This window comes from Sebastes fasciatus, chromosome 8, assembly GCF_043250625.1.
Source record: "Sebastes fasciatus isolate fSebFas1 chromosome 8, fSebFas1.pri, whole genome shotgun sequence".
Taxonomy (NCBI): Eukaryota; Metazoa; Chordata; class Actinopteri; order Perciformes; family Sebastidae; genus Sebastes; species Sebastes fasciatus.
Genome location: NC_133802.1, coordinates 5662820 through 5674851, shown reverse-complemented (window position 1 = coordinate 5674851; position 12032 = coordinate 5662820). Strand labels below are relative to the sequence as shown.

The 12032-nt window shown below is 40.3% G+C and overlaps 1 long non-coding RNA gene across 1 annotated transcript; it reads left to right on the top strand.

Annotated features, from left to right (window-relative positions):
- Window positions 1-10384: 10384 nt before the first annotated feature.
- Window positions 10385-11400, top strand: LOC141772057 (uncharacterized). The gene is made up of 2 exons (XR_012594835.1): window positions 10385-10847; window positions 10952-11400. It is a non-coding gene; the product is annotated as an uncharacterized LOC141772057 (long non-coding RNA).
- Window positions 11401-12032: the final 632 nt, after the last annotated feature.

The window sequence follows — 12032 nt, the reverse complement described above, 5'->3', positions numbered from 1 at the left end:
TCTCTCTCTCTCTCTCTCTCTCACACACACACACCTCATTTCTCTCTTTGCATTCTCTTTCCCTCCCACTTATTTGCTTTTCTCCCTGTTCCAGTTTTCGGTCTCTCCTTCACTTTTTTTTTTCACATGAAAAACAGGGAACTTTTTTGTGTAAAGGAAAGAGAGAATATACAGTATATCTGTTGAGATTTTCTTCTTACCACCATATACAGTATAAATGAGCAGTGCTGTGTGTGTGTTTGTGAGACCAGATATTTGTATGTGAGCCGTGTTACAGTGTGTGGATGCCTGTCAAAGTCCAGTCTAGTACAAGTGTCCATGAGTCATGGGACCTCTGGATACTCTTCAATCTCCTCTCTGTCCTGTTTCCCAGAAGCATATAACCTCCAATCCCCCTCTCCCTTTATCTTATCCTCCTCCTTTCTCTTTTAAACACCCCTGACCCTCCTCTGCTGTCAGGGGAGACAGAAATTCTCTTTCTTTACATCCTTCCTGTGCTTCACTGCCACTCTGCTTTACAGCTTTTAGGCCCTGTCTACACATATCTAGATATTTTATAAAAACTGATATATTCCTCTACATTTTGGCCACTCGTCCATACGCAAATGAGTTTTGGGTCACAAAAATAGATTTTTTTTGAAAACGCCTTTTAATGTGCAGATTTTTAAAAACTCTGGTTACTTTGTATCTGTGTGGACGTGTAAAACGGAGCGTTTGGGAAACAATGACGTCCTCTTCTCATATCGTGCATGTCCATTGTTGCTTTATGTAATGAGCATGCGCCAGAAAAAATAACAAAGATGGCGGACCACCGGCTTTTTTACGTATTGGACTAATTACTACGTCAAGTAACACTTCATTATCCACATTTTATGGTAATTAGTTGATAATTAGCAAGTAACCTATTTGAAATTTCTTTGGAATTGGTGCCAAATTACCCCAATATTTACCTCAAAATCTATCAAAAATTACTTTATTATAAACATTATTTAATAATTATATTCCGCTATTTCCCAATAGCTGGTAATTTATTTAATACATTTCCAGGAAAGAATACAAAGCTAATTGATATGCTTTATTTCCTACCAGGTTACATTTGTGTAGACAATAAGACACACAATGGTGAGATTTGTGCCTGATCAGAAGTGTCTTTTATTAGTTTTCCACCTCCGATGAAGAGCAGCGCAAAGCCGCTTCTCAAGCCTAAGAGCTATATTTAACGATTATATGCTATTTTAGCATATAATTATTAAATAATGTTTATGATAAAGTAATTTCCGATAGATTTTGAGGTAAATATTGGGGTAATTTGGCAGTAATTCCAAAGAAATTCCAAATAGACTACTTGCTAATTATCACCTAATTACCATGAAATTTGCAGACCTTTAAAGTGTTACCCCGGCTTTTATATGTTTGGTTAGCACTGCTCGGACTAATTACTACTTTATATTTGAAAAATGTTCCAGTCAAAGGAGGCCAAAGCAGGAACACATTAAACATGTCGAGGCCGAATGGTGATCGAATGGGCTTTTGGGCGATTGAAGGTGAGGTTTGGAGCATTCAGAGGTGCGATGGACAGAAACCTGAAGGAGCTCCCTTTCTTCACAGCAGTGATGAGTCATGCAGTTCGACCAGGAATCCCAGCCCCCCAACCCAAACACCAGTAACTGTTATCCAACTGACTGTAATGAAGTCGAAGGAAAGGAATTGAAAAGGCTGGTAACAAATTTCCCTGACCCTTAACTTGTGATCCCACTTGTGGTGACATGTAAATATTACGGCGAGCGTTTGGAGTCGCTTTTGCGTTCGAGTGTGGATGGAGATATTTTGTAAGATGAAAGTCGCTTGGACAGATTTCTTTTTTTTTAACGGAGGGGAAATATCCATTTAAAAAAAGATCTGTATACACGTAGACAGGTCCTTATACGTCAGCAGAGCTCAGTGCCATCTCTGGTCATCTATTGAGACAGTTGCACTTGCTTGAGGTGTGTTTACTGTTATCTTTTTACTTATAATGCACTGCCACCATGTCGTGTTTTGATACCACAAAGAAAGAGAGGATAACTTGAGACACTTAAATAAAACCTTGACTCAAGAGTCATGTTTACTTGACTAAGGAAGGAGCCAACTTTTGACGGCGTTACGTGATGCAAGTGCAACAAAAGAGGTCCAGGCGGAGATATATTTTGCTGCTGTAGATGTCTTTGTCAGATATGCTTCTTTTCAATACACTATGAGCCCACAGAGAAAAGCCCCCGCAGTGTACACATTGATTTTTTCTAATCAAAGACGCGGTCTCTCTTGATCCGGTGATGACTAACAGTGACTTGACAGATGAAGAGATTGCTCTCACCGGTGTGCCGCCACAGCGCAGATGTACATTTCTACCATCAGAGATTTGATAGCCGATTATTTAGTTGGATTGCCGACAGGAGTCCAGCAGGAATTTGTAAGTGGGACAATGCAGCAGCAGCAGCAGGGGGGGCCACTGGAAGAGGAAATTTCACTTTCAGTAAAGGGCAGGGTGCACAAGTAGGCCAATTACAGCCTGGTAGCTCACATATATATATCAGTTTATCTCACACCCACATAGAGACACATATAATCTCTCTCTGAGGCCACCTCAGCTGATGAGGAGGACCATCTGTGTGCTCTTCCAATGGTTAGGTAAATGGTAAATTGCATTTATATAGTGCTATTCTAGTCTTAGCGGCCACTCAAAGCGCTTTACAACACAAGCCACCCATTCACACACACATTCACACACCGATGGCACAGCCATCTGGAGCAGTTTGGGGTTCAGTATCTTGTCTGAGGACAAGTCGACATGTATACTCCGGGAATCGAACCACCGGCCTTCTGATTAGTGGACGACCGCTCTTCCCCCTGAGCCACAGCAGCCCCCATATGGGGGTATAAGGAGTGGCAATATTCACCTCTCGCAGCAGCCTCCTTAATAATTCAACTTGTCCTGATATCAAAAAGAACTTTACGATCCCCAAGCAAGCACTTTGACCTCTGCTTCAGATGGTCACGACCCAAACACACTCGCTGACCCTCTGTGGCCATGTTTGTAGCAGCTGAGGTGGGTGGCTGCTAAATACAAATTTCTGAGTTTCCAGAGCTGAACAATCTGGCAGCAAAAAAAGCATAGGCTGCACAGTGTCTTGGCATTTGATAGCCCTTAACATGCGCGCATACATTTTACATTTACAAACATTTCTAGGGATGGTAATGTCCAACACAGTCTCACGGCAGATCGTGAAATAGTCAAGAGATTTAATCTATTTGATTCATGTGCATAGACATGAATTTCCCTTTTTTTTTCGTGACGCTCAGCACGACTTTCAACAACGTACTTTTTGTGCTTTTTCCTACGAACATCCAGCAACACGTGACGCGCATGTCAGTTTCTGCTCCAGTTTTTTCAAAATAAAACTATTTAGTTAGGTTTAGGAATAGATCGACTTGGTTAGGATTAGGTAACAGACTACTTAGTTAGGTTTAGGAATAGATTGATTTGGTTAGGATTGGCAATAAACTACTTAGTTAGGTTTAGAAATAGATCGACTTGGTTAGGATTAGGTAACAAACTACTTAATTAAGTTTAGGAATAGATTGATTTGGTTAGGATTAGGCAACAAAACTACTTAGGTTTAGGAATAGATCTACTTGGTTAAGATTAGGCAACAAAACTACTTAGTTAGGTTTAGGAATAGATTGATTTGGTTAGGATTAGGCAACAAAACTACTTGGTTAGGTTTAGGAATTGATCTACTTGGTTAGGATTAGGCAACAAACTACTTAGTTCAGTTTAGGAGTAGATCGATTTAGTTAGGCTTAGGCAACAAACTACTTAGTTAGGTTTAGGAGAAGATCGCGGTTTGAATTAAAATAACTCCGGAAGTGCCGTAACTTAAGTACAGCTTTGACTTGTGGTTTCACATGGGACACGAACACCGGTCTCCTGGGCAAAAGTCCTGTGTTTTTTAACCCGCCCATCCACCCCGACCTCCTACCTTCGCGGCGTTTCGCTGGTCTTTATACTTCCCGATTCACAATCACGTGGAATACATACGACTTGATTTCGTGCTGACCATCATTAAAACAATGTGAAATTAGTGTCTATGTACACGAATCAATACATTCAATTTTGTGTCTATTTCACAAACTGCTGTGCGACTGGGCTGTAACGTTGGTCCACCACTTTGGTCCAGACTGAAATATCTCAACAACTAATGCACGGACTGCCATGGAAATTTCTGCACACATTCCTGTCTACAGTGGAGGAGGTCTTTGGATTTTGGCGATTCCTTGGCTTTTCCTTGAGCACAACCAGAGGGTTGACATTTTAGGTTTTTGGTGAGATGTCTCAACTATTCGATGGTTTCCAATGGAACAAATATCCATGGTGGCCCAAGTGATGAATCCGACTGACTTCGGTGATCCCCTGACCTTTCATGTGGCACATCTAGCTGATCAAATTTTCCCATCTTATCCGATGAAATACCTCAATCTACTAGATTGATTGGCACATAATTTCACAAAGACAGATGCCCTGACTTTTCCACTCGCGCCACTAACCTGAGTGTAATGTCAATTAGCAAAGGTTAGCATGCTAACATGCTAAACCAAGCATGGTAATCAACATGTGCACCCAGGTCAGAGGAGGTTAGCAGTATGCATTGCTGTCTGCCAAGGTTGCTTTTTGGTGCTACCACTTGGGGGTGTGTTTGACTTCTGCAGTCTAAAATGCAGCCCGTGGCATTGTTTTGTTATAGTGATATAGTTTTTTCGATATAACATAGCCATAGACTTCAGTTTTGAGTCTCAAAGGTTATTCAGACTTGAGTCACATTTGACTTGCCAAATCAATTATGAAAAAAAACGTTGGAACTCTTCTTCGACTTAAACACCAACGACTCGAAACTCAACTTGGGCTTGAAATGTGTTGATACCCTGCCAAATCTAGATTAATAATCGTGATAAAGTGCTTCTGCTTGTCATTCTCTCAGAAGCCTGTTACACTGATGGGGAGGAAGAGCAGGAGAGAGAGTTGTGAGAGACGAGAGGGGGAAAAAAACACAATGTACCCACACAAGAAATGCTATGCTCTGGAATATAATGCCGATGCTGACTCAGTCTGTGCATGTTATTTCATATCCTAAAACTAGACTGGTACAATTGAAGCAAGGTCTGGTTGCTTGGATCCTGTGCCGGGCTGTCCGGAGAGGAGAGGGAAAATGAACTGCTCAGCCAATTTCATTAACATCAATAATTCATCGATATTATTATCAACATTCATTTATTGTTAAAAATGTAAAGCGGCATTAAATTTGGTGAAGATAATGATATTTGCATAATTTAAGATTCAACAATCAAATTTTGGGACTTACTCGGGACTTCAATAGCAGGACTTGAGACTTGACATTTTCCCATTTGAGCTTTACTGATGTAGCCTCATGATGTTTCATCAAGTTAAACAGTGCATCAAGATGAATCAAAGTATTTAAGTGGCAAGTGTGCCAAGTTAGTTTGAGGCAAGGCTAACGGCACACTTCCTGTCTTAACTTTCATATTGTAACTTTTTCACTGGCCCAAATTATATCTTCTTTTTTATTTCATATATTTTAATGCTTGCTGATAAACCTATGAAGAGACATACTTGTATATCAAAATAAATCAAAACAATGAAAACTAGAAGGGCACTCGTACATCGCAGACCTCCGCCAAGGCCATTTCCATAAGGGAAAAATAATGCGCATATTTCCTTGGCCCATGCTACACCCTTCCACCAAGTTTCACAATAATCGGGCCAGGAGTTTTTCTGTAATCCAAATCCAAACAGACAAACAAACCAACAAATGGAACAAATTGAATCCTTTTTTTGTTTTTGTTTTTCATTTAAATGTGTGAAAGAGCTCAGTAATAAAACTGTCAAATCATAATTAAGCTGCATTTTGTGAGTTGATATAAATGAAACTGACTGTGTTAAATGGGTATATGATATCATCTCATATGGATCGCAGGCCCCTGAATTGAATCAAAATCTTATTGTGGCGGACTTTGTGATATCGGTAAATATCGTAGCATTTTCCAAAGAATCAATATAATATTGTATTGTGATGAAACGTGTGATTCACACCACTAGTAAACAGATGGTGCTAGTTTGCCCCTATTGATTACATTACAGCTCGTTCAGCAACTAGCAGCTGCTTGTAATCCCTCGATACTGGTCAAATTTCAAAAGTGTTGTCCGCATTAGTCACTTAGACACAAAAACATGGGAAAATATGGTCCAGGTAGAAAAATACCAAAGTTATTCTTTAATACAAAGCTTTGACTTTTTAAGAATGAACCAGGATTCTCTTGGTAAAGATTCTAAATACCAACAATTTAGCCTGAGGAGTTTTGTCCCCATCCTAAAAGTTGCTCTGCGAGCCCTCAATTATTGTCCTCAAGAAAGAGACTTTTACTTCAGAATCTTTGCCTAAATAACCCTCACTTACCACTTAACGCGTCACTATACTACTCTGTGGTCATTAATGATAACAAGACAGATGTTCTACATGGACATAGCCCTGTTAGCAGGGATGCATGCATATTACAACAAGAATAGTGGGAGGTATGTGCTATTGATTTCATGTTAATCAGACAGCGGTCGGTAGCCATGAGGGGACTGAATCATACGTCAGAATAGTAGCATTATTGATGGGCTCCCCAAATCCAGCGAAGCATCTGTAGTATTGACAGATCAGAGAGTGTTCCCTCTGAAGCCAGCCTCTGCGAGGAGAGCTCCCTGGAACAGCCCCAGGATCTGAGAGAGATCACCAGTTAGCTAGCGCTCAACTGAGTGATTCACACAGCTCACTTTATCACACTCACACTAACATGCATCCACACAAAAAGAAACCCACACAGACACAGGGATTCATCCCATGCATGCATAAACACCTCGCCTACTACGGTTGCCAAGATCCCCTGTCAATCATTTTCCAAAACCTTTTCCTGGATTATCTGTGTAAAATGAAGGTGTTTCACGTGCACTTCTCTTTGAATGCCTTACAGGGATAAAAATTAGGGGTGGGAAAATTGATTCACCCTATGTATCGCGATTTTCTTTTTTACGATTTTGAAATCAATTTTTTAATGCCAGAATCAATATATTTGCTTCATTTGAGTCTATGCAGAGGTAGAAGGAAGTTACCAATTTTTTTGTTGTAGTCTGAGTAACGTGACGTCATATCCGCCCTACACCCTAAATACCACTAATTTGTGAGGGAAATGTCTTGAGGGTTTGATTTTGGGGGTTGCTGGAAAAATATTTAATAAATAATTGATGACAATGACTGATATATTTGACTTCAGGACATCTCTGACTATACATTCATGCTGAAAATCAAACATTTTAACTGGATCAATTTAGATATTTTCCAAAGTAAAAGTCCCTAGAAGTGTATGATTAAACTCTTTTTCATGGTCTAGTGTTAACATTTTTATTTTTATTGTTATAATGTTAATATTACAAATTTTGCAATTAATCATAATATCAAATCGCAATACTTAAAAATCGCAATATATATCGATCGGCACCCAAGTATCGAATAGTATAGAATCGGGAGATAGGTGTATCGTCCCAGCCCATATAAATGTAGATCTTGTAGGCTTACATAATAATAGTATTGTGGCCTTTGCTGTCACAGTCTTCTTTTTGTCAACTTTGCTTTTAGGATGGAGTCAAATTGGGATGGAACCAGCACCCTGCAGCAGTGGATAGATGTTGAAGCCATCCCGAATCCTGTGGGCAAAGGCAAATATTGACATGTTCGGATGCCAACCTTGAGCCCACCTGCAACAGCCCAGGGGTAAGCAGAGATGGCCAGTGAACAGGCACCAACAAAGATGGGGCACCTGCGGCATCTGTGAGGTGAACGCCATCTGTTAGCCACATACACACAACCACAACACAATGTCACCATCTCTGTTGATTTCTTTGAAAAGGGTCACATTAAAGCAGCAGTAGGCAGATTGGAGCAAATATGAATAAAAAAAAGTTATTTTTATAAAACGGTCACTATATCCTGACAGTAGTGCATGAGACAGGTAATCTGAAAAAAATCATGTGCCTCTGATGTCCTCCGGTGCTCCTAATGGCATCTGCAAGATTTCACAGACCGGAGGAAAACAACCAATCAGAGCTGAGCTGGAGCCTTGCTGTCTCTGAGCAGCTGTCAATCACTCGCAAACGGTCAAACTAGGCAGCACCAATCAAATATGAATCAATATTCTGTTACTGTAATGCCTAATTCTCGCATAAAATGTTTTCAGAAACATCTTGTAGTGTACTGTTTAGCTGTAAAATGAGAATGTTTGGGACCTGGCTGACATGTTGAGATCAGTTGAGGAAATACCAAGCACCGCCCACCAGCCGTAGCAAACTTTCTCATTTTACAGCTAAACAGTTCACTACAAGATGTTTCTGAAAACATTTTATGCGAGAAATAGGCATTACAGTAACAGAATATTAATTCATATTTGATCAGCGCTGCTTAGTTTTACCGTTTGTTCAGCGTTCGCGAGTGATTGACAGCTGCCTCCGTTGAATGAACAGCCAATAGGAACACTCTCTCTCTCTGAAATGACCTGTGATTGGCCAAAGTCTCCCGTCACAGGCTAGATTTGTTAAAGCCTGAAAACAGAGCCATGAGGAGGTGCAGAAGTCTAGTTTTCTCTCAGAACACTTAAATTACAATATGATGAAAGGTTATTATGGATGTTTTGCCCAATGATGCCAAACAAAAAGCCCTTCTAGGGACAGGTGTTGCAAATTAGCATCCGCTATGAACACTATGATACTTGCATCAGATGGCCGTTTTTAAGTTGTTTATGTACACTGTATCTGTCCCAATCAAATAAACCATGTAAAAAAAAAACATTCTGCCTCCAGCTCTAATGTAACTCAATTATTTATTGAAAGACATCAAAGAATTTTTTTACTATTAAGACAATGTGACAGTTTAATGGCGTCCTTTCACACGCTCTGATGTTGTTTGAGATCAATATAATTTTGATTACAGTGAAAATCAATAGGCACAAACACTATTAAACTAAATGATACTATGTCCGGGGACAATAGCAGTCCTGCCTTTATGTGTCCATTGACAGTCGGTTGTTAATAGATTGATCATCGACACATTATTACAGACCAATTACAACTGCCGTATAATGTTCATGGATGCCACTTGTTAGTAAAAGTAATGGTAGCTACACTTATAGCTGAATATTGTCATGCCCATGTTGGGGCACCACACACTACAGAGTATTACCGGGGGAAGAAGACATTTGTGGTTCCACAAGGAAATACATTTCTCTATCACATAAAAAAACAATAGTTCCTCGTCAGTTGCCAAGCAGTGACGGACAAATAGAATAAAACCTAGAAATGAATCACCTTGAGGGAGAGCATTTCTTTTGTAACGCTGCCGTCACCATTTTCACCCCACACATCATAACTGCGACTTTTTGTGCCACTCAGGCTTTTCACAAAGAAATATCTAACAATTAAAATATGTAAAAGCATTGGCGTTTAATGTCCTGATGAAGGTCCTTGTTGACTGAAACGTTGACTAATAAAGCAGAGAAAAGTGTGTGCGAGAGCAAGTCATTTTTTATTCGAAAAAGCATTGGCGTTGGCCAAGAAAAAGAAGATTATTTTTAAATAGCCTACAGTCAGAAATGTTTTCCATTTACAATGGCAGCTTTCCTGTAATGTTTAAATCAACGTGTTCATTTTGAAAATGGAAACATTGGTTTTCTGATGCTACGTAATTTTGTAACATTGTTTCAGCACAGTGTGGACACAAAATATATTACATTTTATTTCCATTACCTGAATGCATATAGAGACAGAGCTAACGTGTCATACTCTGAAAACCATGCCCACAGGAAGGCAAAACAATCAGCGCCACAATTTATGCAACCCAGGGCTGAAACCAGGGTAGTAAATATCGAGGTGCAACCAATGCGGTACACCAGGGCCCAAAAATCACCGCCACCTTATTAAGGTTGTTGTAGTGAAATGAGGAGGTATCGTATAGATTACTTCTCATTTCAACTTCACCAATCAACTGCTCCTTTTTTTCGCGATTTCAAGGCGAGCGACAGGAATAAATAGAAACAGCTGGGCGTCTGACAAAAGTTCAGCTCTAAACGGCGTGCCACGTCACGCAGCGTCGCTCACGGTGAGGACATTCCAATAAAAAAGGACATGGTTCTTAAGCAGTGTTGTTAATGACTTTGCTTAGCACCAGACCTGTCGGATAAACTTCTAATGAGTGAGTACAGGTTTCTTTTTGTTATTATGGAGTGGGATCAGGGATTTAAAGGTCACATATTATGCTCATTTCCAGGTTCATAGATGTATTTTAATGTTGCACTAGAACATGTTTACATGCTGCAATGTTCAAAAAAAACTTTATTCTTCTCATACTGCAGCCTGAGTCTGCCTGCCTCAGAGCCTAATTCAGCCTCTGTCTGAAAACCACTGATTCACAGCCTGTCTCCTCCCACTCTGCTCTGATTGGTCAGCGTTTTCTGTCAATCAAACTTCCTCAACAACAACAGCGTCACCCTCCCCCTCCCTCCCGGAGAAGCTCTGGAGAGAGAGAGGAGTGGAGAGAGGGGAGTGGAGGGAGAGGCAGCTAGAATAGAGCTTATAAACCACTTTAAAGTTTATAAACCAGAAACTTCACCCAGCGCACGTTACCGGAGGAATCTGATCAGAAATCGGCGACACATGATGAACATCTGCGGTCCAGATTCCAGGTTTTCCTGACGGTTTCTCTCAGGTAAATAATACTATTTATAGCTCTGTTAGTTAACTCAGTGTTTACCTCATGCATCAACTCTGTAAACCGTAAACATACACTCTGTTTTACGTCTGTCTTTACAGATCCATCTGTGAGAAATGACCGACAGAATCATCCCAGAGGAGAGCAGACAGCTGAGAGCAGATGGGAGATACAGAGCTAACCCGTTAGCATGTAGCTACATGCTAACGGGTTAGCTACATGCTACCGCTATGAGACGGTGTGTAAACACAGCGACCATCAGGGTGGAAAATAGAAGATGTGAAACAGTAGTCAGTTCATTATTTCTGCTAAAAGATAAATGTATGGAAGATCAGAGTAATGGTATATTATTTACAGTAGTAGCTGTCTCTGTGTTACCATGACTACAGACCACCGGAGCTTAGCTTACCATAGTTTACCAGAGCTGAAGACTTTCTCCTGTACCATGTTAACATAACTAACTAACTAACAGGTGAGATGATTACAAATGCTGTGAATAATTAATATTGTCATCTGTCTACTCAAATAAAGTTTGACTGTGAAACAGAAATGTGTTGTGTTGCTTACAAGTCACTATTTACTACCTGTACTCTGCTACATGCATGACATCAAATATATATAATATATAAATATCATCTGTTTAAACAGTGTAATTACATAAAGCCTTTGTGAAAGAACATGTTATATTTAGATGATGGGAGTACATGAAGCCTGTTCTGCTGGTTCTTGCAGACTTTGCTCAAGTTAGGTTGAGGAGGAGAGACAGTGACGCGCTGTGGGGCGGGGTCAGCTACTGAAGGTTCTCTCTGGTTCGACCAGGAAACCCTTACATGGCTTGCATTTCTCTAATGACGTCAGAAGAGAAGGAAAAAAAGCGATTTTTTTTTCTGCACCCATTTCCGGACAAACGGAGGAGGAGAAAAAGAGAGAGGATGGTCTTTTATGATACTATGGTGGCCTGTAGACACACTGGGGACAGATATTGATGTTTAAAAGACATGGAAAAGTGCATTTTGCATAATAGGTGACCTTTAAATCTATAGCACTGTAATTGCTACGTCTCATATGTTGGAAAATGTGCAGCTACTGAAATCGATGTCTGTGATCCCATTTGGCTGCTGAGTCCAGGGCAGGCTGTTAAGTTAGCGTTGATAAATTTGGCGCGCTGGCTGCTGTCCATGG